Here is a 26701-nt window from a genome sequence, read left to right on the forward strand (position 1 = left end):
AGCAGAAGCACTGTCTTTCGAACTCAAGTCATCAGCGCAGTTTGTAGGAAATTCCTTAGTATACCTAACCATTGCTATTCCTCTTTCTGTAAAATTGAACCACTGAGGAGTATTTTTGAAAATATTTTTTAGCACGTTCTCTATTGCCCACGCAGCTTTGCCCAAGCCGACAAGGAATCACGCTGCGCTGCAGAACGCAGACAGAAATGCACCCGAGGGGTCGCTCCGTGCGCGGCGCTGGCAGCGGCGGCAGCGCATCCTTGCCGGGACGCTCGGAGCCGCCGGCACCGCTTCCAGCGCAGCTCCCGCAGGTGGCACTCGCCGCTGCTCCGCCCGCTGCTGCTCCGCCGGGAGACAAAACTGAGCGCTTGCAGCAGAACCTGCCTCTCCCTCCCGGTCAGCGTGTCGGGCGAGGGGTAAAAATCATTCTGAATCGTCGTGCCTATCACTCGAGTCTGGATTTGGGGGTGGGTAGCCTGACAGCTAAACTGCTCTATCACCTTTTCCTTATTTCAAAACTCCCTGTAACCAGAATGAACAGAATTATTTTGTAAAGCACCGGGTGTTTTTCAAATTATGTACACATACTGCTTTTCTCATGTCTTTGTACAGTGCAGTTAATCCCAGCAGCTCTTCCAGCTCTTCATTAAAGTTAAAAAACCCCACATGAACAAAGGAAAAAAATCCATCAAAAGATCATGTTTCACTTACATACAGAAGGTCTGTCACTTCAGACACTTTCTTTTGAATCTAAGCTTGAGAAAACAGACAGACTTAGGTAAAATGGCTCAGCACAGGACATGCCTGACATACACTGATGAAAACCAAGGCAAAGCAGGATAAGCAGGTCAGTCCCAAGATATTTAGGGACTTAGAGGCAAGTCCCAGCACAGACCGTTGAGAGTACAGCAGTAGCAAGTCATAGCTGCCAAGAACAGCTATCGTTATCACAAAATACTGCTGTCATCTACTCAAAGAAATCTGCTACTCAACAACCGTACAGTGAAGCACACAATGTATTCTAAGCAAAGCATTTTCTGAGCAAATTAAGAGCCCCATGCAATGCATTACATGTAGTTACTCTGCAAAAACCAACCAACAGCATAGTTTTCTTTATTGACTCAGAAAGATAGAGATAAAATCTTTTAACTGAGCTTTCCTTACATTGCTTCCTGATTTCATTTTTAGATAATAGTACTTCTACTGTAAAGTGCTAATTAGGGCCACACAAAGAAAACTAAATTTGAAGCAAACCTAAACGCAGTCTCTGGATGTTGGGTTTAGAGCTGCACTTCTGCCTAGCTCACCACTCACCCTCCCAGCTATACACTCCACATAACTGTTCAGAGCTTGTGGGGGAAAATAAAGTTTAAAGTATTTTTTAAAAATCTATGCTAGTTGTTTTGATTGGTCACTAGCATCCCCTCTTCTTGCATCTTTCTCAAGAGAAATACAACTACAAATGCATTAGGTCTTGTATTTTGACATAGAAAGTCCAGATGAGGGCCATCAAGTTGACTAGAGGGATGGAGTACCTTTCCTAGGAATAAAGGCTGAGACAGTTGGGGTTTTCCAGCCTGGAGAAGAGAAAGCTTCAGGGTGACCTGATTGTGGCTTTCCAGAATGTGAAGTAGGCCTATGGGAAAGCTGGAGAGAGACTTTTTTACAAGAGCATGTAGTGACAGGACAAGAGAGAATGGTTCAAACTGAAAGGAAATAGGTTTAGATGAATTTATTACTGTGGGTGGTGAGGCACCGGAAGGAGTTGCCCTGAAAAGTGGCAAACGTCCCATCCCTGGAAGTGTTTAAGTCAGGTTAGGCGGAGCTCTGAGCAGCCTGGTCTTGTGGAAAGTGTCTCTGCCCATAGCAGGAGGATGGAACTTGATGAACTTGAAGACCTCTTCCAACAAAGCCATTCTAGGATTGCATTCTAGCGAGCTGCAGAGCTTAAACCTCACTACCAGGCCAAAAGTTTTGGCTTAATAAATGAAAAAAAAAAAATTCTAAAACATTCCATAGCTGGATGTGAACTTGTCAAACTTTTTCAGTAGCAAAGATTGCTTTATAGTGCACATGGAAAAGGAAACTGAAGAGGAAAGAATTTCAGCATTGTTTATCAGAAAATTACTCAAATTCCTTTCAAAGCTCTGAACTTTGCTACAATTAGAAGAGATGCTGATTGGGCTAATAAACAATCAGAGGGATGCACACATGCAAAGAGTCCTTCTTTAGTCTTTTTCACATTCTGTCCCTCTTTACTCTTTTTTATATTCAAGCCTCCAGTGCTCAGCAACTACAGTTTTGAGATTTCAGGTTAAAGACAAGGACTGCTGCTGCTGTTCCATTCCACTCACAGATATAAAAAAAAAAACAAACAAGCAAATGAGCAATAACCCAGCTAGCATCCTAACATGCAGCTTTTATTCCCATTTCTCTTTTATACAAGAAAAAAACAAGCAAAACAAACAAACAAAAAATCCTCCAGACTTGCATCTGGTATATATAGTAAAGAGTCCCTGGTACCTGCTTTTACAGGCTGTAAGCCTCCTCCAAATTGTATTTTCTATTAGAGAAGTTGTGTAGCACTTAAGAAGACACTTCTCTTTTTACGTGATGCCTGTGCTTGGGGCATCACTAAACATCCTCTTGGAAAAGACCACTGATGGGCAAGTCCATCATTTCATGGAAGAAATAAAATCAAAACAGGCTGCGAGGAAGCAAAGCTGCTGTTGGAGCCCAAGGAATCCAATTACAGCAAACAAGTCAAGTAACAGTGAAAATAAACTATAATATGCAAAGCCTTAAATTAACTTGAATCCAGTCCTATGTGCTGAATAAATAATACAGTGATGGATAACATACCAAGGAATCTCAATACATCTGAAAAATTGGATCTAACAATGGTAGAAACAATCTTACCGTGTCTGCAGGTGTTTCACCCTCTGACACTTCCTTTTTATATTTTTCATTTCTGTTTCAGGAAGTTTCTTGACACCCAACTAAAGTTCACTCACTTTGTCACACTTAATCATCAGAAGAAAGGAAACAACCTTGCCATCTGCTTAGTAAGGACATCAGGCTGAGTCTATTACGCAGGGTAGCTTCTCTTGAAATCACAAGACTATGATAATAATGAAGGTTTTTCTGGGGCTTGCTTCATTTTAAATTAAAACTTCATAGCCCTCTTACAGAGAAATTCCTTATAGTCAAGGTCAGTAGAAAGCTATTATCTATGGCAATAATGAAATTTGTATGTGTTTAAACTCTGTATAGGGCCAAAGTGAAGGCACTGAGATAGGGAATGACATCTTCCTCAACCCACATGACCAATATGCAATGTAAACCCTGACAACTTGACAGAGATAAGGTATATCTGAAAGCAAATACTGCAAGAGTACAGAACAGCCCAATGCTTTTCAAGGGTATAAATACAGAAAAGCGCTATTCGAAATCAGCTGTTTCAGGGGTATTTCTTCTCTGCACTTAAATAATTTCTGAAAGCTCCTCCCCAACCCTCAAAATAAAAACAAACCAAAAAACAGCAAACCACAAAATCCTGCTCTGCACCAAATTAAAATCACAAATTTATCCTCTCATGCACATATTTTTTAAAAGCACTGCTGTTTTTCTTCCAATTTGGCTAACAGCAGAGAAATTAGTATGCATCAACTCCAATTAGGCTGCTACACCTCTTCTTCTGTAAAATACTTGTCATATGTTTGGATTCACTGCAAATTTCCAAAGAAAACTTCAAACTTCATTGTAAAAGAAAACCACAGAACTTCCAGAATAAGGTCATGCTGATGAAAGACAAAAATGTCAGCACTGTCCAGAAAGTCAGTTTACTTTCTTAAAAATTTTCCTAAACAATGTTAATTCCAAGTAAAGAAGAGAGAATGATATTTTCCCCTTCAAGTGCAAATTCTTTAGGAGAGTTAAAGCAGGGGGGTGGGGGGAGATACAAAGGAATGTTTGGTTTGGCATTGCTGACAAGGGGAATGTTCATGGAGGGGAAGCCTACTTAAACCCAGAATAATGGATAATTATTGCTTTATATGCGGATCCTTCATTAGTTTTGTCTCCATGACACACAGTGACACCGTTACATTTATAAGGAAAGACTCAGACTCAGATTCACCACGAGGAGAACGGGCCCCTACAAAGCCCATTTGTGTGTCTCCTTCAACTGCAATTGCCTGAGTGTGGCATTACTGCTGAAATGAGAGGTTTAGACGTAGATTTATAATTATTAGACAAGTAATACTCAGTTGGCTTTTCCAGAAATTGTCAATGGAGTGGCTAGCCACAGTATAGCCATGCATAACTACTTAGGCATGCCCTCTGAAACACGTTTGTTGCGGGTTTTTTACCCACAGCCATCAGAAGTCCACCTAACTTTCTGACTGCAGAGAAGTATCATTAATGAAAATTTTGGGGTTTTGTTTTCATCACAGAGTATGAAACATTAGGAAACAACACAGCAAATCACATAAAAGAGTCAACAGTTAAAGCTTTCTGAGCCCTGACATACTCCAGGCTCCGAACGCTGCCGAAGCTGGCAGCCCCCCAGCCCTGGCTCAGGCAGCTGACTGGTCCTGACTGTAGGACCCTTTCACATTCCTCCAGCTTTTCCTTCTCCCTACTTGGGGAATACATATATCTATGTATATATATATGTATACATATTTATATACACACTGTGCGCACATGTTAAAAAAGAGGAAATTAATAACAGACAAGCTAACAGCATTGAGTACATTCCCTTGCAATTTACCCAAATGAATGGCCTCATAACTCAGATTGGGACATTTCCTGTAAAAACACTCCACTATTTATCAAGCCACTTCGGAGTGCAACTGTTGAAGCATGGCTTGCAAACAGCATACTTTCTAAAGCCAAAGCCTGCAGTTATCTACAGAACACTGCAACTAGTTGGGATGGAGAAGCCAGAGCCCTCTTGCTGTACATTAGCTTTGAAAACTATGTCCTCAATTCAGAGTTCTGTAACTGCAGGCATAGTCCAATTGGCTTTTGTGGCACTGAATTGCATATGCAGAACACAGAGAAACTACAGCTTCAAATTACATTCATACTTAATCTCTGACAGAGCACATGCATTTATATGGTCATTAAATATATTCATTACAAAAAAAATAAGGAGTATTAGATAAAATAGGACTAGAAATGGAAAGAAAATTATTTCAGCACTTGTACCTGATCAGCATAAATACAGAGTCTAGGAGACTAAAACTGGTAAAAGGGAAACCACTCACAGTAACAATCTTTAACCTGCCAGAATTTCCAAACAAATTTGAATGACCATTTTGACAGAAGCAGATGACAAGCTGTTGAATGAACATTTCTTTTGGGTTAAACTGCTGTATTCCCTAGATATGGAAACTCCTTCTATATAAATACATAAAGCCTCTTATCTCCACTATTCTTTCCCAGAAGAGCCAAATTCTTAGCAAACATTGAATTGCCAAATGCAAACCTTCACTGGCCCCTGACCAAAATATGACTTCCATTCAGAAAAAACACATGGGGAAAAAAAATAACATGACTTAAGAGTATTATAGTTGGAAAGGCGATTTCTTCAGATGAATGTTTTTCTCCTTTCTACATCAGTCTAAGAGACATGGTTTGTTCAATCAGTTGTTTATAAGTAATTCTCAACAGCTGCACGGAGCTGAGCCATTGTGCACTTTGATACTTCATTCACCTGCTCAGAAAATAAAATAAATAACTTGGACTTATCTTTCAAACACAGAAACAAAGAAATACCTATTATGTGCTAAAATAACATAAAATCCAACTATAGGAATACCACTGACAACTCCAGAAGAACCTACTTTTAAGAAAACTTTTATATTTCATTGATCATTTGATCTAGTACTGGAAACCAACAAAAATAAGGGCAGGGTGTAAGCGGGAATCTCTAAATAGGCTTGATTAAAGTAAATATTCAAAGGGATATTACTCAAGTCAGTACCAAGAGCTTCAGCCAGTTTCCAAAGCCTTTTGAATTCTCAGAGCTAAGCCCGGTGAATTCAGATGAAAGTTCCTTTTCTTCCACTTTTAAGGGAAGAAATAACTTATGGGAACTTTCTGCAAAACACCCTTCTGAGTTTAGTAACTGGGGAACAAACCTAAAGCACTGCCAAGACACACAACTAACCATTTATAAACCTTAATGTTTCATTCAAATATTAAGCACTGATCTTCTGAAACAACACAGAGGTATTCCAATAATGCTGTTTCAAGTTATGTAATACCATCCTTAGTACATAAAAACCTAGCTCCTCCATTCTTGCTGCCTAGCCCACATTTTGTCCTCTGAGGAACACAGGCACACAGAGTGCATACTAACAACTCCAGGTTCCCACTTAACCCAGCAAGAGGCACAGCAGAGCGAGGAAACCACCTGGCCCTGCCTCACTCTGAGACTATGCCAGCCTATTCAGTGGGGCTACAGGAAAAAAAAAGAAAAAGTCCCTGCTGTATTTCAAACACACTCTAAGAGCTATGTATATTACCACAAAAAGCAGGGAACCACTCTATCTGATCAGCAAATGAATTTCTATAGCCTCTAAGCTTTACTGCTTTTAGGCAAGAGGAGTAGGGGGAAGAAGCATTTGCTCCCTTTAAATTCGATGACAGTTACTTGATCTCCTCCTCATCCTGTCACAGTTCCCACAGCCTTGCAGTATTCCCAGAGATACCACCAAGATACTAGCACTTTTCCCCCAATAGTCACCAATATGTGTTCACCCACCAAAGCATATCAAAGTGCCAAGTCAGTTTCAAACTCTTCTGTTTCCTCTTTCCCAGCTCCAAACTCCTCCATTTCTCTCTACAAAGCAACTAATCCAGAAATTCACTTTGAAATAAACAATAGCAATTCTGTAGAGCAAACTTACCCAAGCAAGGAACGAAAAATCTGCAGAGAAATGCTGACTGAGAGGATGTGCTGATATCAAATAAATCATGACCCTTGATCTTCCCCACAGTGAAAACACTTGTGGGATTTCTGGACCAACCTGCAGATTCTCTGATGCTGAATAAATGCTGAGGTCACATTGCAGAGTTTCACCATCAAAAAAACTAAGGCTATTCTTAAATTAATGCATTAGATGCGCCAAAAAAGTGCTCCTGGGTGCAAAAGCAAGTTGGGACAGAATAACACTTCTGTGGTAATGAATAATCCTAGTTTCCCAAACAGGATACATAAAAGCCATCTCTCAAGTGATGGCTGAACTGCACTAGGGACTGAGTCATGTCTAGAAACTGTCTGTGGAGAAGGCTGTCATTTCCCAACATCACACCAGCAAACATGACCACTACAGACCATCTTCTCCCAGGCCTGGGAACACTCCTAGGCCCATCTGAATTTTACACAGGTGTAACCTCATAGCACTCCTCTCTCAGGCCACCTATGCTCATAAAAACTTACTGACACATAGTTTAGAACAATTTTTTCTTAATTGTGTATTATTACACACTTCAAAGATTTAAACTCTGACTGGAGACAGAGACAGAAGAACACTTGCTGGCATAAAAAGCAGAACAGGGAGAGTAGAAAGAAAGAAGACAACCATACTTTCTGCAGAGGAGAAAGTATAATTACATGCAACTGAACTCCTCTTTCCTTATGCATATGCCACTGGGTCAGTGTTTACTCCCAGCTTTCAGTCCTGACCTTTAAAATAGATCAGATACAAACCTTTCAAAAAGAAGCATAATTTTCTGTCTCTGTACTTCCAGAAATATTTTCAGCAAGTTTAAGCTCCTGTGTATCCAACAAATGGTGGATGCCTCCTTCCACTGTGTCAGAGTGAGAGATTTTTGCACAAGCAGAGTTCAGGGGCAGTCTCTCAGCTCTCCTGTAGCAAGCGAAGTCCTCTTTTGGCTGCTCCATACACAAGTTTAAGTCTGGGCATCCCTGTGGTATTACCAGCCAAATGCCAACATGAAATGTAAAGCAGATCCTTAATGGGTGGGAATTTTTTGTGGTTTGGGGGCTTCAGGTTTTCTTTTTAAATCCAACTGTAATATAGTTTAAGCAAAAACTATTAAAGTTTGGGAAGAAGTTGCAATGAATCATAGTTATAAAACAAAGGCCAAACTTTTAACAAAACTGTTCAGTCATTTTAGCATCTACCCCAACTGGTGGAAAACAGGAACCCAGGGTACTTAATAAAAGCAACTATAGTGAATGTTAAGGCAAATACCAAACTTCAAAATTACCAGTTATTTTCGACAGCTTTGAGTTTTTACACCTGAATTTGAGAAAAGTTTGATCTATTTTAAAACATGTAAACTATGTGGCACTTCTTTCAAATTGTTCTTACTGCCAAACAGGCAAAAAAACCCCAAAACAAAACTACAAAACTAAGGAATGAGGTTTGAATCATGTAAACTCTGATGGGTTGAATTAGCATAACCTTTATAGTATGTCTAGATTTATTTTGTCTTTTTCCAAAGTTAACTGTCAGCAAAATTTACACAGAAACTCAACTATTTGATTAATTAATTTGCTACAGAAGTTACTAACTAAAACAGATTACCTGTAACTACCAGCCTCAAATCTCTGAATCTGAAGATTCAACATATTTCTCTAAGGAAATAAGAAAACTGCTCCACTTTTCAGAGAAGTAACTACAAAAATATATTTTTCTTTTACCAATTCAAGCATGTATTAACATGGAAATAGATAATAAAGTCCATTTCAACCACATACATGTTCTGCTTTTTTTTGCAGTTTTGCTCTTTTTTCTACTCTGCAAGAACTCCATCAAAGATCTACTTTAATTGATGCATCAGAGTGCTCACTTAGCAAGATTCTAAGAAGATACCAAATGAAAAAAAGACTATCAACCTTTTAGCTGCAATAAAGGAAGGGAAATCTCAAGAAGAACACTTGAATGCTCTACAAACACAGAGCCTGAAGAAGATGGCCCACGGGTCCCCCAGTGCCTGATTATTGGGTAGTGTTTTACATTCCACTTTTCCTCTGGGATACTGGTGCCTCCCCCAAGAAGGCTGCGCTCCACCTATTCCCAAGTGTGAGCCTGCTACTGTAGACTGCAGGGAAAACCCTATATCCAAACTAACACTTCATATAGAGTATGAAATACACTTTGAAAATATTCCACCCAATCATATCAGAACACCATGGACACTGTAATCTTCAAGATATCTACCATGAGCAGCATTTTTGTAAGTAGAGGTTTGCAATCCTAGATTAACACATAAGAATCATCAAGGAAAACTTCTTTGTTTACTTCTAGTGATAAAGATCAATGGCAGGAAGCATGATACTATAGAGATATTAAGATATCTGTATGATGCCTACTTATAAATAGATGTGTGTTTACATTATGCTTTCCACATATACAGAAAGAAGCATGCATTTTTGTATCAGTACTGCCAGTTCATTTTAAGGAAAACCCCCCAGCTACTAATCTCATTTCCAGCAAGCATGCAGCAGCTCACCTTGAAGACTAATATCCAAGAAAGCAGGGAAGGAAATTACTTGTGCAGGGGAATTTCATGCCTCCCTCATTTATACAGTTATTTACACAACAGAATTTACTCAAGTATCTTCACGTCTCATAAAGGTATGGGTAAGACAAAATATGATTTGACAATCTCAAGAAATGTACACCACTCTCAGTGCTGAAAGGCTGGTAAAGAACTTCATGAGAATTAGAGTTTCAGGCAGATAAACTACATCTTGGGAAGCATTTAGGTACATGGAATGAATAGCAACAGGGATGAAGAGCTGGGGACTCAGTTTATCACATATGCACTGTTGCACCACAGGAGATGAAGCACAACAGCACTTGTGTGGGGCTCCTCCAGTCCCCAGAGTAAAAAGCATTTGAGGTTTTTGCCTCTCATCTCTCCTGGCTGGTGGAGGAATCAAATCAAGCTGTTCTCAGGAATGGAGAATAATAGTAAGCTTCAACCCTTGGAAGACAGTCCTCTCACTCACGCAAAAATTACCTAAATTTTACAGTTTCATCCATCATTTGTTTCCTTGTTCTATGCTTAGTAACAATACAGAAATTAAGATTTGCCCAAGCATGTTACCACAGGCGTCACTCTGTCTCTTAAAGCCTGCTGGACATCAACAACCCAGCAGATGGTCATTACTCCAAATTCCCCACCCTCCATCATCATTAATTCAGGAGCAAACTCATTTCAATGGGCTAGCCCCAATTCACAAAGAACTCATTGTTCTGACCAAATTAATAGCTTTACATCTTGCATTACCAGATGTGCTTCAGAGACACAGTAACATTTTATATTATAATGTGCTGTTTAAAGTGCACTTCAATGTCATTTCTCATAAATATTGCTGTACAAGGCAAACGTACAACTATGAACCTATTCCCAAAATAAACACAAAAACTCTGTATTTTTGGTTTAGATCCTAGACAGATTTGGCACAAGCATTGGTCAATTATCCTGCAACCCACTTGATCAAAAGCTGTCTACTCTGATACACAGTCTTTTGAAAGGCTTTACTTCACCCTGAAGATTAATAAACCCTCAACCCTGGCATATCCAGTAAAGAGACAGGCAATTACAGTGCCTATTACATAAGCAACACAGTTTAGACCAATCATAATAATAATAATAACAACAAATAGGACAAATAAAATTTATAAGAATTTGGAGTAAGTCTTAACTTCACCGACAGGTCACCAGCAGATTTTGATACATGTCAAATGGGGAATGAAAAAGAACAGAGGAAATAATTTGTCATGACTTGAGTCATGCCATGTCTGCCATTTGTCAGCAAGTTTGCATTAAAACAATGGAAGACTCTTTTCCATAGGAACAATTTGCAAAAATGAACATCAATAGACTAGAATCAACTAGGAAGCCATCTTTCCCACTTAATTGAAAAATAAAATGTAGAATTTTGAAAATAGCCATGTTCCTTGTGAAAAGGAGTTAGAGATCACTGAAGGACTCTAATTCAAAAAGAAAGTATAATTAAAAATAGAGACCAAGCTTTCCAGAGAGATAGTATTTGCTTGAGTTACATTGTTATTTTTCTATGGAACTGAAACAGGTTTTCTTACAATCCTGTATCTGAAAAACTTCTCTTGCTGATAGTTTTGTCAAAAACTGCTTGTGTGAAATGCTCTGTTTTCAATAAATTGTTGAAAACAACAACAAAATATTTTTGGCTGAAAAATTCCTAACTGGCTTGACTTGTAAAATAATTTCTTAAGTATAACATTTCATTAAGTCCAATGCCTTTCCTTAGTTAAAAGGCTGCATTGTATATTTTAAAAGATATCCACTCACTCTCATACCAGCACAAAACAAGTAACATTTGTGTTTAAACCTGTGATGCACAGGGGGCATTTTTCCTAAGAAATCTATTTCTATATAGAAGAAATAAATATAACAACTACGATATTACAGTCTGTTCTAGTCTACCTTGACAACAGGATTAGAACCTGTATCTCCAATAAGCCTTAACCTCTGTTTGATCACAGCCAAAACATATAGCTATCTTTACTAAGTAACTTTACACATTTAAATTATGTGGAAAGCAAATATCATCCAGGTGGATTTACCCTGGAAGTGCAGTTTACAGCCATAGCTGAAGGAAAGGAGTGAGGGCTGAAATGTCTGTGGTTTGACAAACATAATTCTGGGATGGAACAAGGGAGAAAAAGAAATATTTTCTTATTAAAAGGAAAACAAAGAAAAAGTTATGTCTCTTATCAAATTACATACTGGTATAATTTTTAATACAACAGAAGGTCATTAATCAAGAACATAAGATCATTTGATGTATTGCACTTCTGTAACAAGCTAATATGCAAAGGTTGGGGCTTTTTTCATGTATTAAATATTTTTTCAAATTCCTACATAACATAACTAATAAAATATTTACTTTTACAAAGGGTCAAGTGGACAGAACATAATTCTCCCAGAAGGAAACCAGATGTTCAGTTTCTTCAAAGCGATGCCCGTATTGATAAAAGCAGTAGCTAATCTTTCTTTTAGAGGTTGAAGGTCTTGTTGAAGTTTCTTTTACTAAAGAGCTATGTATCAAGCTTTAATGACTATCTGCCTCAATGAAAGAAGTATTTTTAATTTTTAATAGGATTTTGGCTTGTGTTCATCAATGCATATGTACTCAAAGAGCTCTCTTTGAAAATTCTGTAAAACAATTTATAGTCAGGCTCTACATCATGTATTGCATCTTAAATTCATGATAAAAGAAGTCACATCTGTTCTCAAAGCCAAGATTCCATATTAAAACCATCCTAGCAAACTTGTATATAGTAATTTGAATACATTAAGTCACACAAATATTCAAGTGTTTCTTACAAGTAATTCAAGTGGTGCAGAATAATCTATCAATATAGTGCTCGGAATTGTAAAAAGCTCAAATTAACAATATATTATGTTTCTTAATAATGTACTCTTTATAAAGCTCAATATATTAAGAGATCCATAAAAAGGGATATACAAAAACTCAAACAAATGCATTTTAAATGATTCTGCGGGTTTTTTCCTGTATTACTTGGCTTTTGCCATGACTAATATTTAGCTACACCATAATGCTTGCCAAGAGATGCAAGATAATTCTGAAATCCTGTGGGGGTAGGCTAGATGTTTAAAAGGCTTCAGAGGCAGGAACAGGGTCTCTGTGTATCTCAGAAAGCAAAACCATTACTTAGTTGCTTAAATTATTCTTAGATAAGTCTTTGGGGAAAAAAAAAAAAAACCGTTTTACCACAGGTAGAAGGAAACCCCACCCAATTTAAATTTTAATTTAATTTTGGGTTTACGTCACCTGCTTTTTCATCTTCTGAATTCTGTTCTGATCAAGGAATGACTAAAGGTTAACCTGGGACATTAACTGCAGTATGATTCACTTATGGTATCACAAATTTTGTGTTCATCCATGTTGATGTGCACCCACAGAATGCTCTCTCACTTTTCCCATCTCTAGTGGTCAGGTGCATCTGTTATTCGAAAAATCTATTTAGCTTAAGGGAGGCTGTAAGCTTCCAGCTAAACAGCATCCTGTGGATAGAAAGTTGTACATCTCAACATACCCATTGTTAAAGGATCCTCTCCTAAGAGGACAGGGACAAAGCAGCTCTCAGGATTGCAAGTGACAAGAAAGGGCTGAAGAAAGCCCCAGTTTTATCCAATATGCATCAGAAACCCCCAAGGAAGAGGGCAGCACTACCCAGTTCACCAACTTTAGGTAACCAGCTGCATCCAAGCCCAACACTAACTCTTTTAGTTCAAGTACCAATGTGTTTAGTCTGTGTAAAAGCAGAGTACCGGCACCTTACTTACAAGAAATGGTGCAATTAAACAGGATGAAAGAAAAGAAAGGAACAAAGAACAACTAAATAAGTGGTAAGAATTGAGAGTCAGAGCTCTTTCAATTAATGGTTTTTCAAGCACTTTGCATGGCAAGAAAGAACAAAATGGTCAAGACACACTCAGGGTTTGCATAGAGTGCATACCACTTTCACATCTCTATAATACAAGAGTTAAAAAGAAGTTGTGGAAAAATTATTGCTGGTGTGATGGAAGGGACAAGTTGTGGTACACTCTGCTACCATACCTACTTACCTACTTCACCCAACTGCTTTACTGGCCTCCCTCAATCATTTCTCCAAACATCTGTCTTCCAAAGCATCAAGTCCCATTCTTCCCTCAGGCCAGACATTTACCAATAGCTCACCATTCATCTGTCCCCAGAAGCTCTTTCCCTGTCATCTGTAAAGCCAAGTAAGGAGCTCCATACATAGCCAACCTCCTATCTGGGAGAGCAGGAGCACACTACAGAGCTCCCCAGTTTGTTTCTCAGCACTTCTGAGAGCTGTGCTGCAACACATCAAGCAGTAGATGCTCAAGCAGGAGCTGGACAATGGTATCACAGACTTAGAAATGGCATCTTAGAAACTGTAGCGAAAGATGTGTGACTGTTTCAGGTTTTGAGTCCTTGGTACGAACGCTGTCTTATTTCTCCCCTTCCCCAAAGGAAGCAATTTCCAGCTTGATTTTGGAGAATTAAATCTACAAGGCAGTCAACTATGAAGACAGGACTCACATGCAACCAATATATAGTACATCCCTGAAGATTTGGTAAGATTGTGCGTGTGTGTGTGTGTGTGTGTGTGTTTGTTTGTGTGCGTGCATGTGTAAAATACACTTGTTTGAAAAGCAAGTTGTTTTCTTCCAGTGTGCAATTTGTTTTTCTGCTCTGGCTACACCTGTGGCAAAGGAACAACACCGTCCCTGTACCCTCTCTACTAACTAGTCCTGAACACAACAAAAAAAAAAAACAACCAACCAACAAAAAAACAGCCAACAGAAAAAAAAAAAAAAAAAAAGTAGTCTTCAAGACAGTGTCACGGCTGTACAGGATGCTCACCAGAAAACAACAGATGTGCTATAATCACTACTGCCCATTCATTTCCTTTCTGCCAGAAAGAAAGCAGCAGTCATCAATTAAGAAGCTCTATCTGCAGGACACAAAAGGAAGTGTACACTTCTCCTTGGTCACTTGACCGCAACAATAGGGGATGGAAGCGGGAAAGAACTGACCGCTCCGAGCAAGTGTGGCGGGGCAAAGCAGAGAGGCGTGAGTGAGCTGGTTTCTTTGGATTTTTAAAAAGATATATAAGAATTTTTGTTCAACTTTAATATACTTTAATATACAAATGGTTAAAAATCAAACCACTTTGCCCACAAGTTACATCACAAAATCCTAATTCTATTTTTTCTGAACTTTTTCAGACAATACATTTAGTGCTTTTCACAGCAGAAAATCCCAAACATTGGAACTGACAAGAGAATTAAGCAGCCTCTATCTGGAAAACCGTTTTATCAATTAACAAAGGCTTTTCTAAAACAGTTATCACAATTTTTATAAAAACATTAGTCTAAATGTACTAGGTGCATAGAATTTCAATACATCACTGGCATAAATTATTTGCATTAGCATTTTTTAAGAAGTCTAGTCAGATCTGTGAATCCCTCCATTAAAGATTACGTTTGCTGGTCAGCTTCATTACTCTGAAATAGAATGACAGCTTTCATAAAACTGCCAACAACAGAAAACCCTAGAGATGGGCTTTATATTATGTCTGTTCCACAACTGTAGTCAGCCACAAAGGGTTTGCAGGAAACTTATTAAAAATGTGAGCCTTAATTAAGGTATTAGGCCCTAATCTAGCATGCTAAATTAAACTCAAAATATTCCCATGGACACTAATGCAACTGCTCTAAGAGCTTGGTACGCACTTCCCACAATAGGAAAGCTTTTACAGGCCTTCACATTACAACTGAACCCTTATTTTCACTCTGTACCTCTGCTTCACTGCATACCAAAAATAGACCCAACTTACAGAAAAGCTCATACGTGGGCATAGGATCATTCCTCTCCACCCCCACACAGATTTGCAAGCCCTCACACCACTAAAGGCATGACCTAAACAAAGCATTCAGTGATGCACAAATGCTCAAGGAATTTTTTTAATGTATTGACTTTTAGCATAAACACACTGCATATTAAAAGTCACATGGAATTGTCAGAATAAAGTATATTGATCTAATGTTTCCTTCTCTGCTACAACATGTTATGATTTAATAGATGCTGAAGCCCATTTTAATCCTTCTAAAGATATTCTAACCACCAACTTACTGAAACAATTAAAAACACACAATATTGTTATGTAATTCAAATGGATAATAACTAAATAGAAACAAATTTCATAAAGCATTTCCCCCCACCACCCCCAAAAGTTTTTCAGAATGGAAATATTCTTAGATGTTCCAGATTTAAGCCTGACGTGTAAAGCAAATTTGGAAAAATTACTGGTGGTTATTTGGCAAGGGTCAACATCCATCCCTCAAAGCTATACCTGCCTAAACCATTAAGCTCCTATTTTTACAGAACACCAGTCCTCATATTTTCTGTTTCTTCCTTTTTCCCACAAAATGAATTCCTTACAATATGCACTTCATCTAGTCCTTGAATGCCTTATCCCCTTAGCTGATACATTCCCACGCACTCCAGCTTTGTTGACACAACAATTTTTTGAAACACTTCACAGTGAATGCTTGTCTGCCAGGGATCCCAAAGAATCTTAGGAAATCCTCTGCAACTTAGGCCACAGGAGCAATCCATGTTATCTCTGCTTTCAGAAAAGAGGTTATTTGAGTCTGCTGGTCTGGTTGGCTTTTCTGTTCATCATGAAAACACAATAAAACCACTGCAACTCAAAACCAAGGCCAAGCAGCACACTGGAAATGAATTGGAGATCAGGAAACAGGGAGAGTTTGTGCAAATAATTCACTCTAAGGTCACTAGGCAAATACTTTGCATGCATTTGGATATGCACAAACTTTGAGCTAAATAAATAAAATTATTTCCTGTGTGGAAGATGGGAATGTACAGCTCCTCCATGCTTGCAGATAAAAAAATATGCTAGTAATTAACTATCAGCAAATAAGGCAGAGAACTAGTGCACTGAATTTAGGTCATGACAATTATTTTTCTCTAATGCATGTTAAAACATGTAACCTTATTCAAATCTTGCTATTTTTGGAAAAGGCTGAAGAAGAATTTCTGGTCTTTCCTCTTGCAGTCTCCACAAAACATTTTTCTGCTTACAGAGACTGTTCTCCCTTGGATCCAAAGGAAAGTAAGATCTCACTAATGTTTGTCAGATGTAAGCTTTAATCAGTGCTACGCAGTCCTGCAAGTGTCTCTCTAGCACAGTTATGCAATCTCAAATCATTGGAGTCAAAATAAAGTTGCCATTCTTCTAAAATTTCATAAACATTTGAACACAATTGGATCATAAATACATACTACCAAATTATATTACAAGTCCCACTATCAGTAAGGTAAAAGAATAAATACTACCAATTAGTGGTCTAATATAGCATATTATTATTCCCTCTGCAGGTCACAGAAGCCCGAGAGTCAATTAACATCATGAACCTTTTTTATTTTTTTTAATAAACTTATCTATGCTACACTGGTTTCAACAGTAGCGCTGCAAAGAGCGAAGTAGATTACCTATAAGGCATCAAGTTTTTCCAAACAGCAGTGTTTGAGAGCCACTGAATGTCTGCTTTTTTCAGAGAGAAGAAAAGACTCCTTTAGGTTGGCACTAGGAATCTTTCTTGTTGGAGAGGAGGAGAAAGGGATCTTGCCTAAAGCTCTCTTATTTAATATTTTCTGTAGAGTCTCCTTCCAGCCCTATTGTGAAGTTTTCTGGAATGTCGATTTGCTTCAGATAATCAAATGAGTGAAATCAGTTATTGCAATCAGGTTACATTTCTATGGCATGTAAACCTGCTCTTCCTACATTCCCAAGTTTCTTAGATGCTCCAAGACTGCCAGGCAGTGAAATTATATAAACAAAATTAAATCACTAAAAAATAAGCTAAAATGACATAGACTAACATAGGAAATCTCAGGAGAACAAAGTAGTCCTGGATCTCCCCATCCCCATAGGGAGACCATTATTTCTCCATGAAAGTGGCACTTTCACTTCCAAAGGGAGAGAATCAAGCAACAGAACAAAATTTCAGCTACGTATCTTTAGCAAAACTGCGGTTTCAGAAACAAAGGCTAAAACTGAACAGTTAACCTCCCCTAACTGCTAAGGTGCCCCCCCAAAACTGAATTTAATTAGGATAAAACCCCACTAGTGTGCACATGAGGAACACCCTCTCTCCTAGCTAACCCACATGCCAGGCCTGTTCAGCATAGTGACCTACTGTGGGTTTGGACACTAAGCAGCCTCATGGTTAACCTGAGGCACATGCACTGTACACCAGCGGGTAATCCTCTCAGTCAGAGGCACACCAAAAATCATCTCACATTTAAAATAAAGCTAAATAAAAAAATTAAAATAATGGTAAAAAAATTTACCTGGTAGAGTACTCACCAAATATATCGCTGTTAGGTTGGGCAATATGGAGTCACTTTTTCTCTCCTCTGTTGAGTGTCTGGCATTCTGCAGAAAGGAGAGTGGAAATTATGGAATTAGAGAAAGGAAAAAAGGGAGCTCAGCTGCACAGCTCAGCAGGGGTCTAGGCACACCTCGGTTTATTCCCCCTAAGTCACGCTCGCCATACGTACACCTCCCAGACTGTCCTAAAGAGCAGCTGAATAAAACATAGCACGGGCTGAATCCAGTTCAGACAAGCTAAGGAGTCAGACTTTGAATAGGAATTAGACACTAATGTCATTCTGAAAATCCCATTAAGAGCCTTTACCACCTCTGCCTACCTACATATCTTTAAAAATCTGGATCAGACAGCTTGCCTATGGTCGTGCTGTATGCCTGTGCTGAAGCAAGGAAGCACTGCTGGGTTCCCAAGCTCTAAACCCCAAGGGTTTCAGGCCACACTCCTTCTAGAAATTGTTAGAGCTGATTTTCAACTTAATTATCTTTAATGCCTGGAAACCTCTATCCAAATGAGCCCTCACTTCCCTGGTAAGCAACATTAGTGGCCTATAAAGCACGTCAGAGACATGGGTCACTGTGATCTGCCTGGTACCTCCATCAAATCCAGGTATTTTCACAAGGTCAACAAAGCATGATAAATATCTGAACAAAAATAGTGTTTCTCCTACCAAACCCAGCTATTTAGGTAGAATTGCGGTGCAGCTTTTTCTTACAAAATTTATTAGCCTGCTTTGAAGCCTAAAAATGGAGGATATTTGATTTAACAAGGGAAAGAGCTCATTCCCTCTGTTAAACTTGTAACCCCTCCCAGCCTCAGCAGAATATCAACTGGAACTGAACAAGGATACCTTTTTTATTATTTTCATTTCTCTAAGACATTGTTTTACGTTTCCCTTTTCTAGAGTATCCAACATTAATTCACCTCTCCTTCTGTGCTATTTTCATGCCATGGACTGAGCCAAAGGTGACAGTGAAGAATCCACATAAACTGAACATCAAATGTTCCCGTTCTGAACTTTCAAGAAACTATTTAATATCTTTCTTCTTTTTTTATACCATCATAAGGCCTGTTTATATACTTGAAGAGGAAACAGTGCACATTCAGCTGCAATTGATTTCCTGTATGGCAAAATACCTCAGGCATTCAGCTGGCTGGGAACACTATGGAGGCCTCTCACCACCATCGGTTTCTTGAGACCGGGAAGCTCTGCCCAACGCTTGTTCTTATGCCAGAATAAATGAGAGACCCTGCTAAGTGTCCAAGTTAATTTGGTCTAGCTGAACCAAATCATAAACAGGCAAAATTTTTTATTTCAAAAATACTGGTCTATCTTTAACTTCAACAGCAATGCCATCAATTCAATCTTGCTAATGGGGCATAATGTTCATCTACAGATGAACACATTTTTAAATACAAAAAACTAATCCATCTGAAATTTTCTTTTAATAAAATATCAATATATTTGCCTTCTCCATGCTATATAGCAATAAATTAGCAGACAACTTCACAGACTAAAGAGTATAATTTTTTGCTTTTGATATCACTGTGTGACAACTACAGCAATAATTTTATTTCCTTCACTTAGTTTTTCCTTTTAACAACTGAAGACACAGAGCAGTCTCCACTAACATTTCTAGGAATCTGAAGAAGACTACATGAGTAGTCTCACCAAGTTCCTGTGATCAGACTGTAACAGCTGTAACATTCAAATGCCCAACCACCTGACGGTACTTCAGATTGTAAATTAAGCAAAACAGAAATGCAAAGTGACCTATAATTACCATCCTACTTTCCACTTATCATGGAAGTTTCCCTAGCCTCAAATCCTCCAGAGTCAAAGGACTCAATTTCAACTGCTTGAGAATCCTGTTTCTTTAAGAACCCTAGGAAAAAAACAGACTGACAATACAACCATTTAAATATACAAACATTTGTTTGCATGTATATATATATTATACACATTATATATAAATAAATGAATATCAGGAATCTAGATAACCCCAAAGAAGCCTAAACTTTTTACTGGGGCTCTCTTGTTTGACAGTAGTTTCATCAATAACAGTTTCTTAATTCTAGGGTAAAATTATTTGCCAAAAGCTGAGATATTCTCTAACCCCCAGCAGATACAATGGCCTCTCAAAACCTTTCAACTGATGATCTGAGACAGGGCCTTACAGTGACATCCAAATTGACTAAAGTACAAGCTCTTGGATGCTACAGAATGTTCTATCAGCCTCCTCTAACTTTTCCAAGGTTTTCTACAGATTTTACTATCCTCACACGATAAAACAGGACAATCTGTAAGGAAAATGAATTTTTCATCCTGTGAAATTTTTTTATCAATTCAGTGGTTTATTTCTTAACCATCAAGTGTAAGAAAATTGAACACTTTTGTACTAGAAAAACTATCATGAAGAAAAGATGTTGCATGTTTCCTTCAAGAAACTGATTAACAAATATACCATCATTTGTCCTGTAATTTCCATTTCATCTTTAAAAAGTTTGCATTAATTTAAATAGTCTTAGTTAGTCTAGAAATATATCACAGTTATTAACAAAAAGCTTTACTTCTTAATCAATTATAGAAAATACATAGGGTTAAAGCATCAAGCAAATAGCAGCTTAAGAAGCAAAAGTAACAAAGAAACCTGTATTCAGATATTTAAACTGACTTGAACCATAATGTCTGGCTCTCCTGTGAAAAACACTTTGGAACTTGGGGTTCACACTATAATGTTAAATTAAAAGGCCATCAGACTGAAAACTATCTTTCAAAATGCAGGAAAATTAAGGTGCTCCTTTCAGGTATACTCTAGTATACCTGGGAGGCAAGAAAAATAATTTTCAGTAAGAGGATGGGTGCTTTACTTTATCCCTTAGGAGTCACTGAGATTATCTTTACCTCAGTTTTCCTAAGAAGTGTAAATGACACATAACCCTTGTGTTCTACACACTCTCAGTGTGGTGAAGCTAACATTATCACTTTAGTCCAGTTAACGGGTTCCCTCAAATCATGAGGTGTGAGCTTTGAAATCTCTGCTTTTAAAGAATTTCCTTATCCTGTTTCAGCCAGGCTAAAAGACCACAGTAAGCCAGAGACACCCAGCTACATGTAATTGTGTTCCACAAACTTACAGGTGGGAATTTGCTTCCATTTCAAGTAGGATATCAAGACATTCATTCTATTCATTGACATTCTTGCTCTCACCTAGTCCCCAGCCACACCTCACATCCATACAACTCCATCCTTACAACTTTGATTATATTGTGTATTGGACATAATAAAATTGTGTCAACACATACGTAGCATTTTAAAACAAACAGTCTTGCTGAACAATTCCACATACTGACCCTCTAAAAAAAGCTCAGAATAAAATTCTTTGTAGATGTTCACATGTGCTAGACAGCAAACCATTGTGCAAGTTTAATCACCAGAGAGGACTAAAGTAAAAATTTATTTAACATGACTTTTACTGAGTTATGTGCCAGTTCCCAAAGCCCAGCTTTTCTGGCTGAGGAATGCAGTTTGCTGTTACAGGAAGGCCACATGCTGCAGCACCTTCTCACTGCACGACAGAACTGATTAACAGACGGAAAATGTGCCACATCCCAAGCAAACGGATTTATTCCACATGCAATCAGCTGAGAGCTTTCCCAGACACATTAAGCTAATTTCATGGACTAAGTTCATGCAGTGCTCCTGGAGTTTCTTTCATTCTACCCATTCACAACAGCGAACAGAACAAAGGTGAGTTGCATGACAAGGTCAACAGCTGAGTGAGTCTTTGCCAGAACTCCTCCAGACCATCCCTGCTATGACCTCAAACTGTCCCCAGAAAGAAGTCAGCACTCGGCAAGTATGGGCATAGACAAGTAACTGTGATCCAGATACCAGAACTAATCACCCCCTGATATGACTCAATATTTATAATTAACAAATAAAAGGAACCAGCCCAGTACATTTTCCTGAAATCATCAGAAGATGGGAATCACTGATCCTCTATTAAATATTGAAAGAACTCTTTGTGCAACACTGATGCTGATTTAAAGAGCAAAAGTGAAAAAACCCCCATAACATTTAGTGGGCAGACTCCTTATAATTACAAGACAGCAGCAACAAAGAAGCATCCAGATGGCCCTAGCATCCAGACCCCTGTGGAAGCTCCAGGAGCTGCAAGATGCACACAGCCAGTGTGGGCAGGTGCATCTGTCAGGTACGTGTGTCAGCACTGTCCCCTTGAGATGAAAGAGACTCACAAGCAACAGATCTTCAGTAACAAAGGCTGATGACCAGCTTTTCTTCTGAAGAGAGCAAATGAGATCATCAGGTTTTGTTTTTCAGAATTCTTCCTTGAAAAGCAGCCACAGCCCCTATCCTATCAAAACAGCATGCAGTGGTGTCTGGAATAAAACCTTTCTCCTCCATACCCTACCTGTGCATATTACAGGTCCCAATCACATCAACACTTCACCAAAACAGGGCAGAAAAAAAAATAAAATCACCTATTCTCCTTGCTTTGGCCTTGTTGGGAGTCTGAGTCAGTACATATTCTGTGCTTTGGATGAACAAACTGCTTTAAAGGGGCCTGAGAAGTGCAAGAGCCAAATCTGTGTTTGAGAGCAAAGGTTGTCTATCAGCAGGACGCTCTGCTGCAAGGTTGCAGAAAGAACCTCTTCAACGTGGTTCCTTTTGGATCTGCAGTGTGCATGGCAGCAGCAGGACAGCCTAAGTCTAGATGAAGAACACAAGCAACCCTATCAGCAAGCACAGCCATGAGTGAGGAAGCACATCTGTGCTGGGAATGGGCCACACTGCCAAGGAGAGAGCTGCTGCAGGTGAAGTGGCAAAGTGCAAACTGCAGTAACTGAGATCACCAAGATGAGTCAGCATCAGGAGATCAGCTCTAAAATCTGCCCAGCACAGCTTGTGCCTTAGCAAACCACTCTGCCCTTCACACTAAAAGTGGGGTTTTCTTAGTGCTCTGGTCTGCACTTCCCTCTGACAGGCTCTAAGAAAATGGAAAACAATTCCCAAAGGGAAGGTCTGCAGAAAACTTGTCCTTTTCACCTGAGAAATGTGCCTAGCACTGACTCTCCTAGCACAGACATCTCCAATACCAATTTAGGAACTGTGTCATCTAAAGCAACAGAGGAGCACAAGCATGCCAAGATACTGTCCTATATATCAGAAAGAAGCCTGGAGATTAAATGGTTATTAACGCCTTCAGAAATTACTTACTTCCACTTAATAACAAATCAGAGTATTCTAGAATAGCCTGCCAAAACATCTACATTGTGCCTGATACTTGGTACTGCAGGTAGAGTTTAAGAAAGTCAGCAGCTTTGCCCCAAAAATCTGGGAAAAACTCAGGAGATTAAATCAGTTAAGCTCAAGAGGAAGAGATGATGGAGGCAATCTCCTCATACCACAAGGCAGAAGAGCCTTCACAGTGCAACCAACCTGACAAGGCAAGGATTCTCAGAGGCTATATCCAGTGAGGAGTGGGCTAAGTGGTCCTGTCTACCAGCAGGACACAGACAACAACCATTTTCAAGGGAGGAGGAGCACAGAATGACCAAGATAAAGCAAATCAGAAGTTTATGACTTCAGACTCATCCAACATGAGAGAGACTGACAATTACCAGAAAAGACTGACAGAAAGAAGATGTTATAAACCACATGCTGGTAGAGTATGAGGGAAGGCAAACTCTCTCTCCAAATTCAATAATGATTTATTGTTAAATACTTCTTTGTCTACCATTCAAATAGGCTGACTGCTGATTCTTCAGAGAAATTAGTGCTTCCACAAGCAACTGAATGTGATGTGACACAAGCATATGAACTATGATGACATCACTCAGACACTGAGGTGTGACAGCTCCCTGAGCAACCTCACGAGGCCTTTTATCAGGACAGTGAGAAGGAACTGGAAACTGAACAGTGAGAAAGCTTCATAAGCGCTTGAGTATGAAGCACACTCATCTTGGCAGCACCAATACTGCTTGTAAACCAAACCCAAGTTTCTGCTATTAACTTGGTTTCAGTTTAAAACAATAAGTGGAAAGCTCTGTGCATATTGAAGTGATAAAGATTACTGACATTCAAATAAGTAGTCCCTCATCTCACCTATTTTCAAAATTATTTACAAAGAAGGAACTATCATTTTTCCCCCACATCAGACATGAAGGACACAAAGTACTATGTTACTTTATACTGAAGCGCCACAGATCAGTGGCAGCAGCAGAAAGGAAGCTGCTCTGTCTCTGCCTTTCTGAAACGTCTTGAGACCCCAGCTATAGATCTGGACTCACTGGGGCAGGCAATGCAAATACAGAAAAAGAAACAAAGACAGAAAGAAAACCCCCAAACAACACATTGATTCCAGTATGTAGAAATCACAATTAAGTGTAGCAGACAGTATCTAATCTTAGGGGATGTACATGAGGGTAAACATTTTCTAAATACTTTAACAAACCAGAGTTTACAGGAGGTTAGGGAAAAAAACTTGTCTGTGTTTACAGATAACTTTGCATAACACAAGGGGAAGGACGGGAGAAAGTGCAAGCACTAGAGCCTATGCACTAAATCTAGGAGCTAGAGACTCCTTATGTGGGCTAATTAAAAGACAGAAGCTGACCTTGAAGCCCACACCCAGATGACAGTGCTGGAAGATGTCAGCCATGACCATGAAAAGAAACTGGCTGTTACGCTGCTCCCGATACCGCTCCTTATGACAACCCAAACAGCCATCCTCTCCCCAAGGTTTTATCTCCAGTGGCTGTGAGCAAGCAAATGAGCAGGTGATTCAACCACTGTAGCCATGACACACTTTTTATGTCTGCTCTGTACTTCCAGGGAAAGGAAGCACACATCTTATCAGGAGAAAACAGTAGCTGAATGATACTAATGCTCAGAGCGTGATCCTGAAACAGCTGAATGGATACGAAGGTTCAAATATTTAAATGTTAGCATTCATTAAGTTAGGTTTTAAAACATCTGGGCAGGGCTGACAAGCAAGTTTCTACAGAATATATGCTTACAGGAAGAGGCTTGGCACCACTTGCAGTCTGAAACTCAGAGCAGGCAAGCAAGACTTATAGGATTCAAAGTTAATTAGCACTGCTTCAGTCTAAAGTTTACATGGGAAACTGCTGCCCGCTCAATTTATACCTGTTCATTACCCTTATAAAAAACACATGCAGCCTCCACTAGCATAAACATCATGGTCCCAGAGAATATTAGGAAGCAGAACTAGTGGACCTCATGTTGAGGAAGGAAGAAGAGAAACAAGTCAAATGCATGAAGTCACCCTTACAGATAAATTTTCAAAGTGTCACCTTGTTTTGTATTTTCACAGCAATGTTCTGCATTGTGATTAGTGAAAACACAGGTAGCGACCACTCCCACATGCAGGTACTTCAGTAGGCACCCCAGTCAAGAAATGGCAGTGGGTTTAAGAGTTTGTAACATGGCTTAGACAACTGCTTCTTTCGGGCCTCCTTGATAAGTATAAGTAGTTTTCCCCTCCATTTCCTTCCCCAGTCCTCCCTGACTAGGCCCCTTTCTCTTCCTGTATTTGTAATCAAGTTCATGGTTAAACCTATTTCAGGCCAAGTTCATATAAACTCAACTTTTGGTGAATCGGCTAGACTAACCTATTTGATACAACCACCGTAACTAAAAAAAAAAAAAAAAAATGTATATCCTTAAGTGATTTGTGAGACTTTAAGCACTAAGTTTGTCACACACTTTTTTTTTAATGAATGAATACCAACAGGCTATACTAGTACTTTTAGTTATTATTAAATCTGTTTACATTCCTCTTTTGTATTCTTATCTACATATATAAAAGACTCCTGTACTTAAGAGTTGCAACTGTTGCCACTGCACTAAGATTGACTTTACTCTTCATTCCCTTTACTCCTGTTCCCAGGCCAGTTTTGTGGTTTCACCACTCACTGTGGTGTGTGAGGCTTTTCTAAAGTGGAGGGGAAATCTAGGCTCCACATCCTTTGCATTCTAAGTTTACAAGAATAACACTTGCTTCCACTTTTTTTCCCTCATTGACAGTCCTACTAGCTGCAACTTTCTATGTGCAGTGACAGTAATGCAGGTTCTCAGAATTAACCATTCAGCAACAGTTCTGCAAGCCTTTCAGTCACTCCAGACTTTGCTGAGGGCTGCAAAAATTCTTTTCCCCCACCTCCCCCTCTTAACTCTACAGAAACAGAATGTCATTTAGAGTAAGTAGTAGCAAGACATCCTCATTGTCCCCACCAGAAAAAAATCCAGTTTATTATAAGAGGATCACCATCTCTCCAAATGTCTTCAGTAGACATTACATTATTAACTTATATTTTTTCATATTTTATTATTCTATCTTCTATTATATATTCTAGATATATATTATATATCTGTTCACTATATTAGGCAATTAAGAAATTTATGGCAAAGTAACTTAAAGCCATAATTAATTTAACATGTCAATAAAACGTTTCTTTAACACAGTAACCTTCCTTCTCAACATAACTGAATGCAAAAGAGCATCAGATGCATCAGATTAATTCCTTTGTTCTAATTTATAACTGCCACAGCTCTATACATGTCTAATCTGAGAAACACTTCTAAATAGAGCCTGCAAATGGCTCCCTTCATCACCTTGGATGTTCCCATTATTTCCTGACCCAGCACATCTGATCCTATGGAGTT

The 26701-nt window shown here is 38.9% G+C and overlaps 1 protein-coding gene across 2 annotated transcripts in view; it reads right to left on the reverse strand.

The window, feature by feature from the left end:
- The window catches only part of PLEKHG1 (pleckstrin homology and RhoGEF domain containing G1), a 125877-nt gene that overhangs the window by 95812 nt on the left and 3364 nt on the right, over positions 1 to 26701 (reverse strand). For both annotated transcript variants that reach the window (XM_030945559.1, XM_030945558.1), the window contains exon 2: positions 17967 to 18035. The gene's annotated coding sequence lies outside the window, so the exon portion shown is untranslated. The remainder of the gene's footprint in view (positions 1 to 17966; positions 18036 to 26701) is intronic.

The sequence above is a fragment of the Camarhynchus parvulus genome, chromosome 3, assembly GCF_901933205.1.
Source record: "Camarhynchus parvulus chromosome 3, STF_HiC, whole genome shotgun sequence".
NCBI classification, from domain to species: Eukaryota; Metazoa; Chordata; class Aves; order Passeriformes; family Thraupidae; genus Camarhynchus; species Camarhynchus parvulus.